This window comes from Dasypus novemcinctus, chromosome 6 (genome assembly GCF_030445035.2).
Source record: "Dasypus novemcinctus isolate mDasNov1 chromosome 6, mDasNov1.1.hap2, whole genome shotgun sequence".
In the NCBI taxonomy this organism is placed as follows: Eukaryota; Metazoa; Chordata; class Mammalia; order Cingulata; family Dasypodidae; genus Dasypus; species Dasypus novemcinctus.
In genome coordinates, this window is record NC_080678.1 from 113021978 (window position 1) to 113043013 (window position 21036).

Genomic DNA, 21036 nt, shown 5'->3' on the forward strand with positions numbered 1-21036 from the left:
ATTTGTTTAAAATCATATTTTTTTATTTTGTTATTTTTTATTATTTTGTTTTCTTATTATTTTTATATATTTATTTTTGGCTTTGTTTTGGCAGATATTTTGGATTGTAGAAGGGTTACAACTGTGGCAGGGGAGGATCACTGGTGTGGGGTGTTGGTGATGGGGGATCTGTGGGGAGGGGTGCACCCTGGACTTACCTCTAAGGCATATGAATATAGTCAAGGGGCCATGGGACTTTGTCCTGGTGGGAGGAGACCCACACCATGAAGGAAAGAATATTGAATTCCCACCTGGGGAGTCCTGCTACATCTCTAGTGGAGCAGCAAGGATCCCCAGAGGACAGGGGCGGTGCCCACGGAAGGAAGAGGCAACATTGGCCAGGCCCTGGACATTGATGATTGTCCTTAGGAACCTTGTTCTTGTATTTTCTTTTTATTTGAAAGTGGGATTTCTAAGAAGATACCAGGGTCCTATCGTTAGGCCTCAAAGCAGGGCCTTTATGGATAACCAGAGATGGCATGGAGAAAACTTCAACACAAGAATTAGGTAAACTCATTAATTGTGTCTGCAGAGGTAAGGAGCCACGGCCAATCTAAAGTGACTCAGACCCGACTCCCTGTGCTGCAGTTTCACTCTTGATTAAATACCCAAGTTACTACTAAGCATTTGCTTTGATTATGCATTAGTCATATGGATGAATACCCGTAGCTGGTTATATAATTGTACAATTAGTATATTCAGGAAATCACGCTTGCACATATATTGCATGATCAAGAAAGGGGCGGATAACTCCACCCCTGGGTGGGAATTTTACTACGTTAATTAGGCAAGTTGAAGTGAGGACAGCAAGGGGCTGCTTCTGCACAAGTCCAGACAACTGGTTGAAGCTGTTTTTCATACTTCATTGCTTCAACAGCATATTCTTGACCACCAAAAGTGGAATTTGGCACAAAGAGAGCTTTGCATTTCAGTACCTTCTGATTTACATACAATTCTTTTCTTTGTATCCTAGCAACAGGGAGAGAAACAAGTTACTTTCAGATATTCGGTCCTCCTACATCCATCACTATGGGATCTGACCTGCCAGTGGAAGTGTCCTGGGGAGAGGCTTACTGAGTAGAGGAGGTTCCAGAAGATGAGGCCCCGGCTCCCATCACTTTGCAGAGGGCCCCTCGGCACAGCGGCTTCCCACACCTGTTCTCAGGGCGAATCCACGTGAGCCACAGGGCCTGGGAGAAGGGCAGGCTAGAAGCCAGGCGCCCGGCTTGCTCTGGTGCCCGCGGCCCGCCCCTGCTCCGGGCTCCACTGCAGGACTCAGGACGGTCGCCCCTCGCCCAGCCTCGTCATTGCCTGCAGTGGAGCAGAGAGGGCAACGCAGCCGACCGGTCCTGTGCTTCGTCCACAAATCCGGCTTCAGCTGTGGGTGCCCGCTGGACTCTTCTCCGGCTGCCTGGCGGGGCTCCTGGCCACCAGGACACCCTGAGCCAAGGTCGCTTTCTCTGGCTGGGTCCCTTGAGCAGCGGGCTGAGCCCGGGAAGGAGCTGGGGCGCGCCGCGCTCACCGAGGTCCGAGGAGAAAGCTCGACTGCACGTCAGGGACCACAGCCGCCGACAAGCCAAGGCAGGCGCGCCCCCAGGCTCTGGTCTGGCCCTGGCCGACGCCCTAAAGCCTGCAACCGCGGAGGCCCAGGGGGATCCCGGGGGCCCCACGGTCCTCATGTCCGCGCAGCAGCCGCGCCTCAGGACGGCGGGCGGGACGGGCCGCCGAGGGTCTCGAACCGTCTTCTCACGCCCTTCTGCCCAGAAGCTTCAGTGAGGAGCCTCCCAAGCGCATTCGCTCCTAGGGCAGCTGCGGGGCCGAGGGGGCAGATCCCACAGCTGTCTGGGGATCCTTGGTGGCCCCCGCTGCACCCACAACCCCCTGGGGCAGGTGAGGGCCAGGTGCAGTTTCAGGTCCCCTTAAGTACTTTGTCTTGCTTGTTTTTGCCCGGACTCCACTGTTAGGTTCTGAGAACGCAAAGCTCCAAGGCTGCAGCAGTTTGGCCTTTCGGGAAGGAGGCGCCTCTCGCCAGTCGCCGCGCGCAGCCGCCCCGGACCGGGCTCGGGTCGCTCCCCAGGCCCCCAGGGCGCCCTGGCGGGCTCCTTCCTTCCCGCACGCGCAATCCGAGGCTGGGTCCTCCGCAGCGCCCAGGGTCTCCAGCAGGTGTGTTTCTACCCTGGAGCCGAGCCAGGTCCTTCTCTGCAAGTGCGGCGGAATGAGGCGCGATGGCGTGCCGGCTCTGCGTGCGCCCGACGCGCATTTTCCCTGCTTTGTGGTTTGCGGGTCTATTTAGGTCCTTGCTCTTGAAGACCTAATCCTACAGCACGCGATGACTCCAGCTGCAAAGTGCCTCCCACATCTGCAAGTCCTTGGGCTCTGCCTGGAGTTTCTTACCTTGGCAAGTGCCGGCTACCCCCGCCCCTGGAGGTAGGCGGTGACCAATTATTTGAAAGGCAAATAATTCACTTTTTTGTCCATTACAAATTAGTTAAATAAGAATTTATGTAAAAACACTTTACTTTCTAAAGATTTGATAACATCTTTTTTTTTTACTTTTAAATGTTATTTTACCAAATCTGCTCTAATTCTACATTAAGTTTTCCCCTCTTACTTGGCAATACTCTATCTTTTTAATTTCTCAAATGAAACTGTTAATACTGAATATTAATAGCTCCCTTTTATTATTCTCATTAAAAACCAATGAATATAACTCTGAATTAATCTGGCTGTTTAATTTCTAGATAAATTAACTCAGTTTCAAGAGTTTTGCATTAGGCTTATAACACTCATGAGGAACTCAGATTGGAATATTGTCTAAAATCCAATTTTCCTGCAGAAAATTAAAGCTCATATCGTACAAGGAAAAACTCCAGATGTAGATGCAATTATCAGCACCCTCATTATTAGCTACACATATGTAGAGAAATCTATTATGAGCAAAGTTCTTTTGGGGAAACAAAAATTCCAAGTTGCTTTTCTCTGGAATTTGTTTGCAGCAGTAAACCACAGATCCATGAAAACAAAGGGTTCAATAGCACAGTCATCAGTAAAAGGTTTGAGCTGAGAAATGAGTTGTTTTTTGTTTCTTTTTAAATCTTTAAACCCTGTACCTGACTGAAGAACTTGGGATTATGTCATGTTTAATTTAGAGCTTGGGGATTGGTTATCATTGCTTTGGCCAAATGGCAAAGCTGGATTTATCAGAAACGTTCTCTCTTAATTATCTTTAACATAATCAATGTAGAAAACAATAAACAAAAAACAATTAAAATAAGACAGTTATTCTGTGAACAATAAACACTGGATTTATTAGATTAGCAGATTGCAATGACATTTTTAAGTTAGCTTTCAATTCACAGTTTAATTTCTAAATGGGGCATAAGAATTATGTACAAGGGAGTGGATGTAGCTCAAGTGGTTGAGCACCTACTTCCCATGGATGAGATCCTGGGTTCAATCTCTGGTACCCCCTAAAAACAAACAAACAAATGAAGCAACCAACTCTCACTGGTGAGCAGATGTAGCTCAGTGGTTGAGCTCCTGTACAAGGTCCTGGGTTCAATCCCTGGTACCTCAAAAAAAAAAAAATAAATAAAAGGAATATGTCCAATAACATTATCACAAACATAAACTGTTATTTTGTTTTTTTACATATTGAAGATTCTTACAGTTTTCAGATCACTGAGGATCATATTGGTTTTCTGAGTGCATCCCACCTCACATGATTCTCTAATGTTACCAGCTAATGCTACTCTGCCACCATGTCCATCAGTTTACTCATCTTTTGTAATAGTGGATAGTTTTCATTGAATGTCACATAGATCTGGGTGCATTCACAGGCATTTAACCCCAACTCTATGTGGGTGCCCAGCTGTCAAGCCTCATTCAAATGCCCCCCCACAGGCATTCCCACTTCACTTTTCCCACCAGCCCCTCTTTGCTGCTGGCAGGTCCGCCTTGCCGTCCTTATGCTTTAGGTGCATTTTAACTCTTCTCTTCTCAGGGAGATGTTCTTTGCCCTGAACATGGCCCTCCCCACAGCACTTGACATCTGGACCATCTCCTTTCCAGTGTTTAAAATTTAGTAGTTATTTAGTAGTTTACAAGTTATGCAATCAATTTTAATTGACAAGTGGCCACAACTGATTTTCACATTTTGAATTTAATTGAATCTACTCCTTTTTAAATAGGGAAGTTGTGATTTAAGAGTAGTAATAATAATAAAATACCTTTCCCATCATCACTGGGACAGGTTCATAGCTAGCCAGACCCTCCCTTACTAAGACACCATGTGGCCTTGAATTTATATATTCTCTTTCTCACTCTCAGCATTCTGAAGTAATTTTGGGGAGGTGAGATGATTTGTCCATCAACCCAAAACTTTTCCATGGATGTAATAGTGAATTGAAACCTTCCAAATCTTTTTTTTTTTTTTCATTTTCTACTTATCTCTCTTGCAGCATGTACATATAAAGCTAAGAAAGTTAAATAAAATGGGGGAAAAAATCAGATTGTTCCACCAATTTTGCAACCACAGAGGTAATTTATACTCTAAAGAATAAAGAATTCAGTATAATAGTGTGCATTTTTAAAGGCTACAAAAGTAAACTTACAAAGCTTGAGCAAAAATTATGACCATTTTTAAGCTATATATTGTGCTTGGGCCAGAATGAGGAGAAACTTTAGAAGTGGGAAGCTCACTCTAAGCAGATGCATGCTCATGGAGAGACATCTCCAAAATTGACACATTCCACAGAAATGGGCTTGCTTCTCCTTTTTCTGATAGCTGACTTTGCAGTGTAGGAGAATGTGTGTGTGCATCATGCATTTCATTTTCATGCTTTTATCAGGAGCACTATCATAAATGACCAGTTTTCCGCATTCAAGATATGCTGTGGGAAGGCTTGATGCAGATGCAACACGGAACATCAAAATGCACAGCTAATCACCAATCTCATGTGAGGTCTTTTTTCCACTCTATTGCCAGCAGGTTTATATACCAGTTTTATATTACCTCCTTTTATACCCTCTGACTAGTGAATTAAAAGGGAGTCAACAAAGCAAACAATTAAAGGTGAATAACAATAAAATGTGTTAAGAAACTAGCTGCTCAAGAAGAATGCACTGTGCTTTGCTTCCAGCTATGCTTTCTACTCTTCATCTTTTCCAGGGTCATATGGAATGTGGCTGGATGTTCTTCTTAATTCTCACTGTGTTGGAGACATTGGGATATGCAAATGGAGGCTTATATACTGTGGAAGGAGGTTCCCCTTATCCTGTATTGCTAGGTGTTAAAATGGGAAGAGCGTGGTGTTTGTTTGTTTGCTTATTTGTTTGTGTTTTACATCCATAAGCTATTCTAATTTTGGTAAAAGAGGCACACATAACTAAAAAGATAATTGATGATTTTGAGAGGCCCATTAGCATCAAAGATTTACAGGTTGGGTCTTGGAGAGGAGGGCAGGCCAGGGGGTTGGGACAAGTTTGCCTTCCAGCAACAGCTGACTCGGAACGTCCTCTCTGAGGAGTGGAGAGGAACTTTCTTGTCATGGGGTCTGGAGTCCATCAAGGAAGAGGGCCTTTGGAGATCAGTCCAGGCTGTCGATGGGATTCTGGCATGCCACATACCAAAAGAAAAGATACTGGAAATAAACCAGTCTCCAGGGACTGGATCACTGAGTCGAGCTGACTCAATCTCGTTGGTTTGTGATCTCCTAAGAGATCCACCTACTAGAGGCAAAGTGAGCCCACCCTGAGGGAAAGAATGTTCTCTCGGAGCCTCAAAATCCCCTTACAGTCTCCATGGAGTCCTGCAACCAATCAAATAACCAGGTATGTGAAGAAGAATATTGGTTATATGTGAAGGGACTTAAATAGCATTCTTGAGCATTTTATCAGAGAACTGGAAACTATGAAAAATTCTAGAAATTCCAAAGTGACATAATGGATGGCTTTTAAAGCAAATTATAAACAGCTGAAGAGATAGTGAGTAAATGACAGCATGGAAAAAAGGAGATCGACTGAAGCACGGAGAGAGGCAGACTGTAAAGGAAAGAACCACAGATGTGTGGAAATTGGGGAAAGACCAGGGTGTGTGTAACTGGAGACCCAGACAAAGGAGAGAGAGAAAAACAGAGCATATGTGAAGAAATAAAATTCGAGAATGTTCTTAAATAGATGAAAACCCAAAAGCCAAAAGTTTAAGGATTAAGAACAAGCAGGATAAATTTGAAAGAAATACATTAACGAACACAGAGTAAAGCTGATGAAAACTAAAGAAAAAAAGGAAGTCCTGAAAGAAGTGAGAGAAGAAAAGTCAATTACCCTCAAAGAGCAAAAAAGAAAGAAGACTGACAGCTGCGTGTACACTACGTCAGTGACGCAGTGGAGTGTTTCAAACACCGCAATCACTGCCAAGCTTGACTGCTGTATCCTGGCAGAACAGAGAGATTTTAGAGAAGGAATAACTAAGAGAATTTGTCAACAGCAGGATCACCAGAAAATTATCCCAGGTAGCAGCTCAGAGTTGCAGGTGGGACAAAGACTGAAGGAAGAAAAGACAAATATGTAGACAAGTCTAAATGAATATTGACAGTGGAAAGCAAAAATGCCAATGAATTAAAACACACAACAATAATCACACAAAGACAGGAAGAACAGGGCTTGTGGCCTTAAAGGTACATTCATTGTTCAGAAATTGATCAAAGGAAAACAATACAGAGTCCAATAAATTAAGGAAGTATTTTATAATTATTGACATAACCAGGAAAATAATAATAATAAACAAGATAAATGGGAGGTCGGGGATACAATAATTGAAAGTACTTAATCAGCCCCAAAGAAGGCAATAAAGAAGAGAAAAAAGATCATAAAATAGTCCAAACAAATAGAAAGCAAATGTTGATATGGAAAACGTAAATTCAATATATCAATAATTTTATTGCAAGTAAATGGAGTAAATAATCTGATTGAAAAGCAAACATTTCTTAGTATGAATAAAAATAATTTTATGCACTTATAGACAAATTTTAAAGGATTCAAAATGGTTGAAAAGATGCAATGTATATATTGCATAAATAATAAAAAAGCTGTTGTAATATACTAATTTCTGACAAAATAGACTGCAAGGAAAGATTATTAGATACAGACAAGGTTGCAGCATAGAGATAAATTGGCCAGTCAACCAAGAAGATTTAATGAACCTAAATATGTATGCACACAGTCTTCAAATACACAAAGTAAAAATAACAACAGATAATGAAAAGAAAAAAAAATAAACTATTTAAAATCATGGTGGAGGAATTTTAAAGCACAACTCTTTTTGTTAGTTTTTTTGATCTATTTTATATTTCTTTTATTTATAATACTTTATTTTTACAGTGTTGCTTAATTTTTTCTTTATTTTCTTTTAAATATTACATTAAAAAAATATGAGGTCCCCGTATACCACCCCCTCCACCCACACCACCTCTACCACATCAGCAAACTCTTCCATCATTGTGGTTCATCCACTGCACTCGGTGAATACATTCTGGAGAACCGCTGCAGCACATGGATAGTGGTCCACATTGTAGTCCACACTCTCCCCCAGTCCACCCAGTGAGCCACCGCAGGACACACAACGTCCAGCATCCGTCCCTGCAGCACCGCCTAGGACAACTCCAAATCCTGAAAATGCCCCCACACCATATTTCTTCTTCTGTCTCCTGACCATCAGCAGCTACCGTGGCCACCCTCTCCACATCACTACTACAATTTCTTCCCTTACTAATCACAATATTTCCCCAGCAGTAAAGCACAACTCTTAGTCATTGATAAACAGTTGAAGGCATGATTAGCAAATTTTATCGTATATATTTTTACTATATGTTTCCGGCACAAATAATAAATACTTAACAAGATTGATCATATATTGCTCCAAAAAGGAAGTCTCCACAAATTGCAAATGATTGAACTCTTACACAATGTATTTTCTGACCACAATAGTATTGAGGTAGAAACTGGGGGGAGGTAATATGGCTGTGCTTTTGCCCCACAGCCCTTCCAATTCTTTACCCCCCAGTCACAGCAGCATCTCACACTTAATAGTTACCAGTCTTGAGAAATCACTGAGGTCTGAGAATGCACGAATCGCTAGCACTGACTGCTCCTAAGTCGCGCATGCTTAGACTTCTCTCCCAGAAACTCCAAGGACGATCTGCTCTGTGGCTGCGGGGCTGCCTAGATAGGGTGAAAGGGTCCCTTCTGCCCAGCTCCCAAGCACCACAGGCTCCCGCACATACGTGTGGCACCAAAGACCCCTCCCCTCGTGGCAGTGCAGACGTCAGCCTCGAAGCACCGCCCTCTCTCCCTGCAGCCGGGACCAGGGTTTAGGCCACCGGGAGCTCGGACTCCCCAGGAGAGAGCGCCGCGTTCTGGCCGCGGAGGGCGAGGGCCCCTAAGCCCCTCTTACCTGCTCTTGCTTGCCGAGCTGGACTTGCCCGAGTCTTCCTCTGGTCTGATGTATCCCTCTCAGGTTGGTGGGAAGCTGTCATTTCACACGGCGCCCTGCTCCACTCGGAAAAGAGCGGTAACTATTGATAGGAAATTCTATAATTTGGTGGCAGTTTGTGCCGCAAAAGGAGAATGATCATGTTTGTGAACTAAATCCACTCCTGTGGGTGCTGAAAGGGGAGACCCGTTGGAATTGGACGGCGTAAGTGAGGCGTGACTCAGGTTGAGTCTCCACCCTCTCGCTGGGTCTGATGGAAACGGGGACGCCCGGAAGAGGGAATCGCCACGTTAGATCCTGCAGGAGAGAAAGGAGAGGCTGAGAGAGCTGAGCCCGGGGAGAGCTGAGCCAGAGCTTGCAGCTAAGCGCGGGAGGAAACAGCAGCTGAGCCTGAGAGGAGGTTCAGCAGGAGACAGCCCTCCGCCTGGTAGCCCTAGGCTCAGCTCAGGGAGACGGTGCAGCCCCGAGGGGAAGGCAGGGACAGGAGGGGCGGCCTGGAGGGGAAGGCAGGGACAGGAGGGGAAGGCAGGGACAGGCGGGGCCGCCGCCCTCTTACTTTGACACAAGGCCGCTGACTTGGGTGAGAAAGCACCTCTTTCCGTGCCTTGAGTTGGACTTTTCATGGCCTTGGAACTCTAAGCTTTTTCCCCTAATAAATACCCTTTATAAAAACTAAGCCATTTCTGGTACTTTCCATCAACAGCCTTTGGCAAACTAAAACACTATTTAACAATTTTACAGTGTAAAATTCATCAGCATTTAGTACATTCACAAGGTTGTGTGGCCATCACCCCTATCTAGTTCCAAAATACTTCACCGCTCCACAAGTATCCCTGTGCACATGAGGTCACCGGCACTCCCAGCCCCCGGTGGCCACTGATTTGCTTTCTGACTCACATGTTAAGAGGTTTTTGTGTCTTCCATGTAGGACAACATTTTGAGGTTCATCCATGTTGTAGCATGTTTCATTCTTTATTCTTTCTATGGCTAATAATATTCCGTTGTATGGATATACCACATCTTCTTTATCCATTCACCAGTTTATACATACTTGAATTGTTTCCAACTTTTGCTATTGTGAATCATTCATCTGTGTGTTTTGTACAGAAGTTTTTTTGTTTGGATATCTAAACTGAAGAGAAATAATCAAAACTGAAGAAGAGATTAATATTCTGGGAGAAACATCTGAAGATGACATGAGAATGGCTTGCAAAGGTCAATATTTGAAACACAGGCTTCCTGCAACTGGAGAACAAAATGGAAACTTCTGATGTTCTTGTATATTACCCTCCAAAGGAAAAATTAGAGAGTGAGGAGAAGCAAAGTGTAAAGGAATAATTGCTGAGAGTTTTCCAGAATTTATTTTAGACATAAATTCTCAGATTGACTAAATTCTGAGCAAGTTAAATAAAAATTGGAAAAAAGTTAAAAGTTACAGTGAAACTATAGAACACCAAACATTCGAGTAAGCCAAAAAGCCACCAGAGAGGAAATATTATTCATCTACAAACAAATCAATTTAATTATATAGAAAATAGAATTTTCTATATTAAATTATTTTGCAGTGCAAAAAGAAAATTGAATATTTTCAAAGTTCTGAGGGAAAAATAGCCATTCACCTAAAATAGCATATATAATTGGTATTGTTTAAGATATAGGTTTATAGGAATTCTTTTTCACAGTCAAACAGTGCAGAATTTCACTACTCGGAGTTCCTCACATTGAAAAAAAGCTGTTAATGAAAAGGAAAAAGTAAAATTCAGGAAGGAAGAAGTGAACAATGGTGAGCAAACATTTTGGTCCTTATGTATCTTCATGTGTACCAACTGTGGAAAAATCTCACTTTCCTTTAAATTATGTGGTAATGTGGAGGTAATTTGAATAACTTAGAGGCCATGAAATCTGTAATGGAACTAATATATTAGTTAGCAAACTCGGTATGATTATGGGAGTGATGCTTATAAAGAAAATAGAAATAATGAAATATTTTTGGCAGATTGACAAAGCTCAGGGTGCAAACTTAAATTTTGAGGGTACGTACTCAATTAAGATAATGCAGTTATATCCTCCCAAAAAGTGGACAGAGAAAAAGAAAATAAAAATGTGCATTTGACAGAGGCACACTAAAAATGTAATGATTTTGGGAGTCTGAAAGTAAAAAGAGAAAAGTGCTTTATAATCAACTTGTAAGCAAAGGACACTGGGCAGCTGCAGTGACAGCTGCCAACTTAAATGGCCAATGCCACCACTTCTACGGACAGAAAGCTCATAGCAGACGACAGAGTCACAGCTCATCAGGAAGGGGCCGCTACCCATGGCGATGCTTCTGGCCATGAAGCATCAAAGACTTGGAGCAAATATGGCATCTCTTTTCACAAGACTTTCATGCTACTTTACTGGAATTGTAGTTGGTGTTGGGGTTTAAGATATATTTAGGGGATTTGAATCTCTGGACTGACAATATGATAGCCAGGCCCTGAGCCTCAACAGACTTCAGCTCCTACACTCTGATTTATTGGACTCACCCCACTCAGCTAAGATGGAGTTGAAGAAGGACAACCACCACACCATGGAGCCTAGAGTGCCTACAACTGAAAGCAGGAGGATTGCATCCAGTATCCATGTGGAATCTGAGCCTCCTCTTGACATAGAGGTACAACGGACACAATCCAAGGTCCACATAGATAAGGTGGCATTGGATTGGGAAAAGTGGCCATGGTGGTTGATGGGTATGGGGAATGGCAGGAAGAGATGAGATGTGGAGGCACTTTTGGGACTTGGAGTTGCCCTGGATGGTGCTTCAGGGGCAGTCAGTGGACATTGTAAATCCTCCCAGGGCCCACTGGATGGAACGTGGGAGAGTATGGGCTATGATGTGGACCATTGACCATGAGGTGCAGAGATGCCTAGAGATGTACTTACCAAATGCAATGATGTGTCATGATGATGGGAGTGAGTGTTGCTGGGGGGGGGGGTAGTGGTGAGGTGGAGGTGGTGGGGTTGAATGGGACCTCATATTTTTTGAATGTAATATTTTTACAAATGAATAAAATTAAAAAAAAAAGAATTACAAATTGATGGAAAAAATTCTTAATCATAGGGAAACATCTAATACATCTTTCTCTAGAATTTATAATTTGTACAGAACAAAAATCCCTAAGTTTATGGACTATCTGAACAACCAGATCACGAGTTTTTACCTAAGAACTGCACATAGACTTCTATACACAAAAGTGAGAAGCACACATTAAATATTGGCTGGTATTAAATATGCACTTATGCAAAATGTACAACATTTGTTGACCACAATACAATAGAATTAGAAATAATAAGTGAAATAAAAGCTAAATCTGCTGCATGACTTGAAAATAAAACATTCATAAGTAAAAGAAGAAATAATAAGGCAAATTAGAATTCTTACAAGAAGTAAAAATGAATATCTTACATATTTTGAGCTGCATCCAAGACCTTAAAGGGAAATATATAGCCTTGAATCTGTATATTAGAAAATAAGAATAAACATTTTAAAGTTAAGAACCCAACTAATAAATATAAATATTAAGAACAGAGTTAACTCTAAGAAAGCAAGACGAATTTTTTTTTAATTCACATAAATTCAGGGAAACTCAGAGGTAAAATAGCAGTATTAAACCAAAATCTTATTTGAATAGACTAATAAGGCAAACATTCCTCTGCAGGAAAGATCAGTTTAACCAGAGAGCAGGTGCATAGAGCTGATGCAATAGGGCAAAGAGAAACATAGAGTAGTACAGATTGAAAAAGGGAGCAAGAGACAAATAATGTCCAGGGAGTACATTTACACCTGTGAATGAAGTGGACACTTGACCCAAGGCATGCGTCTGCCCAGCCAGGCAGGGCTCTGTCCAGGACAGGGTCTGCCATGGATGGTCCCCTGGGTTTGGGGGGCTCACATATGTGGAAGGGTGGCACAGGCAGCTGGGGTGACTGGTCCCCAAGCTGAGCAAGGCCCAAGTGTGGGGAGCAGGGAGACTGGCTCACCAGCCAGCCCAGAGAAGCTGCCATCAACCTCTCCTCAAGCCCAAGCACTTATGTCCTAAACAAAGGGAAGGAACCAAAGAAGGAACGAGCAACAGAAGAAGGGCTGGTGTCCTTTATCCCCAGGACCTATCCCTGCAGCACACAGCAGGAGCTCGAGAAGCAGCACTGAGCCAAGGGGGCCTCTGTAGACAAACACAGACGGGAGGGGGGAATATTTCACACCTGCTGTCTCTGGATAAGTATCTAGTGCTGGAATAATGTTGAGAATCATTTCACAATGAGGAAATGTATTCATTGGAAATAATTGTGGAAAATGGCATAGGAATTGTTATTTCTTTAAAGCAAATATATTTTATTGATGAACAATGAATAAAAATCCAGAAAATGGGATTTTATGTGACAAACAATGCTTCAAGTGCCATCTATTGAAAGAGAATAAGATTGTGTGACCCAGTTTCTTTTTTTATTGAACTCATTTTACTTCAAGAAAAATTAAGAGGTTATTCCCTAGCATTTCTATAAAAATGTGTTTACATGAATGTTAATTGAGTTTATGTTTTTTGTTTTTACAGAAACTGTTTGGATAAACATTTTTATGAGAAACAGTGTTCTTATTTAATTATGTCCATGCTGGTTAGAGTTCTTTGCCTCTGACATTTTAAGTTATGAATAATTTTAAACTGAACAGATGCTTATGAAAGGACACAAGGTAGACTCCAAGAGCAAGCTGCAGCCTGAATGACAATTTAACTTTAGTATTTAGATTATCATCAATTTGACAAAAGTATCCATTTATTGTCTTAATGTTTCAGGATTTGGTCCATTCAAAATTGCATATTTGATACAAATAACTAAGACCCTCTGCTAATGCATTCAGCATATATCAAAAGACACATCGAATTGTAAACAAATCACTTACTATAGTGAAAAAATAGAGACAAATACCACTCTTGGACAGTTTCTAACAGAAAGGGATTGTGTTCAGGTTCCTATAATCAAACCTGTGAAATAAAACAAAGTGAGCCTCTTGGGGGCAAGAATTGGTCTCTTGTTTTTTTGCTCTGAAGCCAAAGGGGCTGGCTCATATCCGTGGTCAATTGTTCATTCAACTATTTGCTGAATGAACAAATAAGATCTCCACAGCCACTCTCACAGTGTTTACGGAGTCTCACAGATAGGAGCTAGAGCCTCAAAAATGCTTTCATGGGAGGCCATTACTAGCATCATGTTTGTGTGAAAGAAGCAATGTGCCCACAGCTCTTCTTGGGCAAACACTTCCTGGGGTCTCAAGCTGACCATTCCCAAACTTGAGGGCATGAGAGATGATGTGTGCACACAAATACTTCCTGTTGCGCTGGAAATCAGAATCAAGAGAACTGAATGGGCAGGATGGAGGTTTTCTGCCCACTTTGCTCTCCTCATCCCTCCAGGACCCATGGGCCCTTGAACCAGAGAGCATCTGGCAGGCCGGCCCGCTCCCCTCTCTGCTGGGAGCACAGAGGGACGTGTGTGTGTTGGGGGGGGCTTGGCACAGGGAGCTTCCTACATTTACTCACATATCTTCATCTTTGTAAATGATTCTTGTTGTCATCCCAACTTAGCATCTTTTAATTAAACCAATTTTTTTTCACAGGTTTTGTAGCTTTAATTTAGTCGGCAGAAGATTAAGACGGATGCTGAAAGCTTAAATTTACCAGTTAAACCCTAGAGTTTAAATATGGTTTTAAATGAAAATTAAGGGGGAAAAGCTTTTCTTAATCAGAGATCAAATCTTTGGTTTTAAAAACCTTCCAATGTAAACCATCCTAAGAACGGTACTCTCTTGCTGCCCTCCACAATGTGTCCTGCACCTGCTACGTGGTTGCCAGGCTCTGTCTAAGGGCTCTAAGCGTGATGGCCTCTGAGCAGCAGTGGCCACCTTCCGACCCAAGGGCCAGGCAGCCCGCTGCCCTGCACTCACAGATGGAGCCTGTTTGGACACCTGCTCCAGAGGGCAGGCCCTGGAGTAGCCTTCTGTTCTGGGCTCCTTTTTGGTAGACTTGACAGTCTTGGTAGATTTTCTTGGGCCGCAGGAGGCTGAGCCCCAGCTCCATAGCCTTCCTGAGATGGGTCCTGCTGTGGCTGACCCCTCACTGGGCGGCAGCAGGGGCAGAGGGTGCTGCCCTGCCGACAGTGCCCACAGCCACCCTGCTACCTTTGGTGGAGGGAGGTGGTACTTTAGAAAAAGCAACACATGTCACAAATTCACTTATTCTTTTCTTCCCAGGCTGAAATTGTCCAATTATCCAATCATCCAGATGACTGTGCTCACTGGTCAGCCACAGTGTGATGGACCTAAACGGCCAATTCTCTTATTCCTGCAATCATTATTTGCCTAGGCATACCTGAATTACCCCAATTATCCTATTAACTTTTAGATTTTTTAGGAAGGACTTGCTTGTAACCCCTGCATTCCTAGGCCGGCTGTATCTGCTTGGGCTTCCTCTGCAATTTGTTAAATCTATTCCCTGAGCTACTGACCAGTTCTGCCAAGATTAAAAGAATCTATTGGGATCTCATAAAAAGATTATTTTAAGTTAAACTTTTGTTTCCTTCAAGATGAGTAGAACTTTTTTGTGGGTTTCTAGAACAATCATGCATAAAATAAGGATTCCCATTTACTACGCTGTTATTAACACCTTGTTTTGGTGTGTACATTTGTTACCACTAATGAAAGCACATTTTTATATTTGAACTGGTAAGTATATAGTCCATAGTTTAATTTTGGGTTCACTGTAAGTCCACTCTCATCCATACTTTATTCCTCCATCCTGCGGACCCTAAGATGGTGATGTCCACTTTACCTCTGTATCGAGAAGGGGCTTAGATCCCACATGATTGATGGATGCATTTCTCCTGCTTGCAGTTGTAGGCAGTCTTGCTTCCCTGGTGTGGTAGTTGACCATCTTCACTTCCCTGTTAGCTGACATGGGTAAGTCCAATGAACTGGAGAGTAGGTGCTTCAACTCTGCTGAGGCTCAGGGCCCAGCTGGCACATGGCCAGTCCAGAGATTCAAGTCTCCTGAGTATACACCAACCCCAGCACCAACCACAGTTTCAGTAAATGTGACAGAAGAGGCATGTGTAGAAAGGTCACATCTGAGTCCAACTCCGTCACACTCAGGAGCACAAATGCCAAAGTAGGGCTCACTGGCAAGGCACTGAACTCCAGAGACATCTGCCATGACCATAGAACCTATGTGTCTCTGTAGCCCTCAGGGGCACCAGTACCTGGGGTTGCATCTACTTTGGCTGTCTTTGGGATCCTGCTGAGGCATGTAAAAGCGTGACCCCTCTGATGACCTCTCAACTCTTTTTTGAAGACTCTTAGCCATATAAACTCTTTTGTCTTTACCCTTTCCCCCTTTTATTCAAGGTCTTTTTCTAGTTGAATCACCAGTTAGTGACTGGTAGTAATCCCTTGGTGCCAGGGAGGCTCATCCTCAGGAGTCATGTCCCATCTTAAGCACCTTAAACAGTTAATCCTTCCTTATTATGTTTCCTAAAGAGTTTTCTCAACATTGTACTTTCAACCACATACCCGACAATCTCCCATGTTCACCTCTTCCCTCCAACCCTCCCCCCACTTCCTTGGGCCATGTGACCCATCCTCCTATTCCTAGACCCCCTCAAGCTTGCAAAGCACCAGGCAAAATTATACCTATACCCCAATTTTATCCCCTCCCTGTACATATACTTACCTCTACTTTATCATACATTTCACCCATGTATGTGTCATCTCACAACCTTCCTCAATGCTGTTACAACAAGTAGACTTTAATTTACGAGTTTTTTTCTTCAATTGTTCTTTAGTCCAAATTTATATTTTTTAAATTGTCTACTCAGAGAAAATCACTCAGGTACTAGATATATTTAACATAAAATAAAAATGATTAATCACAAATAAAATACTGTGGTAATAGGAAACATAAAGTAACCCCAGTCCCACCCCAGGGGATCCTGCCTGCATCTTCCATGGAGAACTGTTGGTGTGAAGTTACTCACTAATCACAAATACACTTGATATGCAATATATTTCACTTTCCTAAGAAAAAAATGCATGTTTAAAAAAGAATAGAGAAACATACATGCACAGTAAAACAATAGTCCAAACTTTAGGTGCTGATCTTGCTTCCTGGTAGAAACTGGATACACTTGGACCTGTGAGGATAATTCAGAGGGCCTCAGGGAAGGCACTGGAGGAGGGCAGGGGAGGGGGGTGGGAAGCTTGAGGGGCCTCTCCTGCTAAGTTGGCTTCTGCTGCCCATGCCCTTCACATTTGTGCTGCCAGCAGTGCTACTCAGACCCACTGGGAGTGGGCTCGGTTTTGTGCTGGAATTTTCAAAAATGTGCTGTGAATCCAAATTCATTGATCTAATATTTGATTAAATACATTGTAACAAACCTATCGTAGATTATATATACAAATAACATTAAAATACATAATTTAACATATTTTATTCTTTTGTGAAAATCACCTTTTCCATTTTTAGAAAGAAATTTCCATTTTCAAAAGAAGTTAAATCTAAATATTTTCCCAGTAAACATTACCTGAATTTTTTTGTCAGCTGCTTTTATCCCCCTAAACCTTTCAGTGCACAGATTCTTTTTTTAAAAGCTCTTTTGTTGCATCATAACCTGAAATCTGCCCAGTTCCCTAGCAACAGCTAACAGCACAAAACCACAAGTCTGCCCACAAGTTTCTGCCAATCCCCAGCCACCCCGTAGCCCTCACTCCTCCTGCTCTACCCCGCCCTCCTCATTCTCTATATAACCCACTGCACTTCCTTAATAAACCGGACTTGCGTACCAGACCTGGTCTCCGCGGCATTCTTTCTCCCCTCGCCGCGCGTCCTCCACACCTGAGAGCCCCTCTGAGGCTGTCTGCCGCAGCCTCAGACGCCTTTGCGGCCAGCTGACCCCTCCAAACCCCCCCGTCAGTGTCGGGGTGCAAGCCGCCCCAGCCGCAACTGGCACCCCAACGTGGTGGCAGTTCAAGTCCGGTCCGACGTGACCACTGCCTCACCCCCCTCGCTCCCACCCCTTCGCCGCACTCTCAAGGTAAGGACCCCCGTTATCAGCCCCCGGCAGAAAAATGGGCGGGCGTCTATCTTCCCGCCAAGCGCCACAAGTCAGAGCGCTTGCTGGCCTCCTAGACACTAATGGCGTTAGGGTTTCCCTCCGCCACCTGCAAAAGTACTGGGATCTCCTCCTGCCTTTCAATCCGTGGCTGGCCACCTGCCACCTTTGGAGCCCAGACACTTACTCGCGTCTCATTGACCGCGTCACCTCCTCTATGGAGCATGAGGGCAGGTCGTTTCCCCCTGGCCTCCTGCCCACGCTTGTGGCCATCCGCGCCTGCCTCCTTGGTGCGCCTGCCCCGAAAGACGCTTACCAGGTTTCCGCTGGGGCTGCTGCGCGGCCGCTCGACTGCGACCCTGATAAGGGGGACACTCCCGACTCAGATACTGAGTCCTTATCTAGTCAGCTCAATGCCGACCTTGAGCTCCATCCTCTTCGGGACGACCATTATCAGGATGGCGAGCTTCCTCTTTCCTCCCCACCTGAGGGGGGTAGGTCCCTGCCTGGTCGCCAAGATGGCGAACTTCCTCCTTCTTCTTCACTTGAAAGGGGGAAGTTCCCGCCTGGCCACCAAGATGGCACACTTCCTCCTTCTTCTTCGCCTGAAGGGAGGAAGTATGGGCCCTCAGGCAGAAATCCCGCCTCTCTTTACCCGCCTCTTCCGGTCACTCCGCCATCTTGGCGCAGACCGGAAGGAGAGCGTCCGCCATCTTGGCGCAGACCGGAAGGAGAGCGTCCGCCATCTTGGCACAAACCGGAAGGGGAGCCTCCGCCATCTTGGTGCGGGGCGGAAGGAGAGCCTCCGCCATCTTGGCGCAAACTGGAAGGAGAGCCTCCGCCATCTTATAAATCACCGGAAGCCTTGCCGCGGACATTTTGTCCGCCGGAAACTGCTCCGCAGCCATCTTGTTTGCAACCGAAAACTCCTCTGCGTCCATCTTGTCCCCTCTCTCAGACAACATGGCCACCACCTCCTCCTCCATTGGCCGCTCCGCCGGCACCAGCGTCCAGGCCTTGGACCAGTTCAGACACATGGCTGGGCCACTCCGGCCCACCCATGACAGGGGCCACCCCTCACCTCTTCCCTTTGAACCCGGCGCCCTCTCAAGCGCGCCCCCAGCAATGGCTCCCTTTCACCACTGATGAAATTAAAAACCTTAGACGCGCAGTTAAGGAGGATGGCATCGGGAGTCCGTACGCCCAACAGCTGCTCGAGGAACTTGGGGCACAACTTGTTCTCCCCTATGATTGGATTTCACTTGCCCGGGCCATTCTGGCCCCAGGACAGTTCGTGGAATGGAGATGCCACTTCCAGGCAGAGGCTGAGAGGCGCATCGCCGAGAATGCCAGTGCGGGTATCCAGGACCCCCCAGAGGCGTACACAGGCATTGGTACTTTCACCGATCCTGTGCAGTACCGCAATGCGCCCCCCGGTTTTTGGCTCCGGCTTAGAGAACTAGCCCTGCGATCCTTCCGCAATGTCTCCGCCACGAGACCTCAAAAGCTCGCCCAGAGCTATGATGTGGACCATTGACTATGGGGTGCAGTGATGCTCAGAGATTAACTTACCAGGTGCAATGGATGTATCACGATGATGGGAGAGAGTGTTGCTGTGGGGGGAGTGGGGGGCGGGGGCGGTGGGGTTGAATGGGACCTCATATATATTTTTTAATGTAATTAAAAAAAAATAATAATAAATAAATATTAAAAAATATATATTAAAAAAAAAAAAAAAAGCTCGCCCAGATGACCCAGGGCAAAGACGAAGATTTCGCTACCTTTGTCGCCCGCGTCATCGAGGCCTGCCAGCGTAAGGTCCGCGGAGAGGAGGCCCAGGTCGCTCTCGCCAAAGATCTCATCGTTGAAGGATGCCTCGATGCTTGCCGGCAGATTATCCTCACCATGCGGGATAAGGGCGTCCATGACTGGGTCTTGGCTTGCCGCAACCTTGACCCGCAGGCCACTAGCCTCGCCAAAGCCATCGCCACGGCCCTAGCCGTTTCTTCCGGATGCTTCAGATGCGGTGAGATGGGCCACTTCGCCCGAGACTGCCCACAATTGCAGACCGAGAGACCACCCCTCCCAGCATCCGGCAGCCACCCGAGAGGGCCTTCCACCCCATGCCCTCGATGCAGAAAAGGATATCATTGGGCCCGCGACTGCCGCTCCACTCAAAGCCCTCGCCAACCTTTAAACTCCCAGCGGGGCAAGCCTCAGCCCCGCCCCAAAGAGGCCACCCACCAGAGAGCCCCCAAGCCTTGATGTGGACGGTTCCCATCAGAAGCTCCTCCAAGCCTGTCATGGAGCTCAAAATCGAAGGGCAATGGTTAGAGGGACTGCTCGACTCCGGTGCAGAGGTCTCCTGCATCCCGTTTGAAATCGCCGCCTTCAACCACTGGGCTCTTGAGCAGGGGCCTCAGGTAATTGGGGCCACAGGCTCCGCCGAGTCCTGGAGATGCGCCACTCCTATCAAATGGGAGGACCGAGAGGGCCGGCACGGTCGCTTCTGCCCCCTCATTCTCTCCACCGTTGGTGGTATTCTCTGGGGAAGAGATATCCTCAGCCAAACGGGAGCCATCCTCACTACTGAGGCCCTCTCGCTCAGCCTGCCACCCCCCCTAGCGGGGGCCACTGCTCCCATCACAACGCCTGACCCTATCCCTCTGGAATGGGACACAGAGGAGCCCATCTGGGTCGAGCAGTGGCCCTTGCCATCTTACAAACTGCAAGCCCTCTCCACTCTCGTCGAAGAGCAGTTACGGGCAGGACACATCGAACCTTCCACTAGTCCCTACAATTCACCTGTCTTTGTTATTACCAAGAAAAGCAGTGGCAAATATCGCCTTCTCCATGACCTACGTGAGGTCAACAAGCACATCAAGCCAATGGGATCGCCGCAGCCAGGGTGCCCGCACCCCACCGCTGTCCCTCAGCACATGCACGCGGCCATCATCGACATCAAGGACTGCTTCTTCTCCATTCCTCTCCATCCACGAGACTGCCCACGGTTCGCCTTCACGGTGCCTCAAACAAACCATCGAGGTGCAGCCCAGCGTTACCAATGGAGAGTCCTCCCTCAAGGAATGCGCAACAGCCCAGCCATCTGCCAACTCTTTGTCGATCGCGCAGTCGATCCACTCCGCAAGAAGGCCCACAGGCGCACCCACATCATCCACTACATGGACGATCTGCTCATTGCCGCTAAGGATCCTTGTGAGCTGGAAACTCTCGTCTCGGAGCTTCTCCACAATCTCTCACAGATCGGACTTACTGTTCAGCCTGACAAGATTCGCCTTCAATCCCCCTTTCAATTTTTGGGGTTTCACTTTCACCACCATGTTAAGCCAGTAGCACCAAAGCTACAG

At 45.4% G+C, this 21036-nt stretch overlaps 1 long non-coding RNA gene across 1 annotated transcript; it reads left to right on the forward strand.

Annotated features, from left to right (window-relative positions):
* Nucleotides 1–832: 832 nt before the first annotated feature.
* Nucleotides 833–2749, forward strand: LOC131279027 (uncharacterized). The gene is made up of 2 exons (XR_009186369.2): nt 833–2202; nt 2333–2749. It is a non-coding gene; the product is annotated as an uncharacterized lncRNA (long non-coding RNA).
* Nucleotides 2750–21036: the final 18287 nt, after the last annotated feature.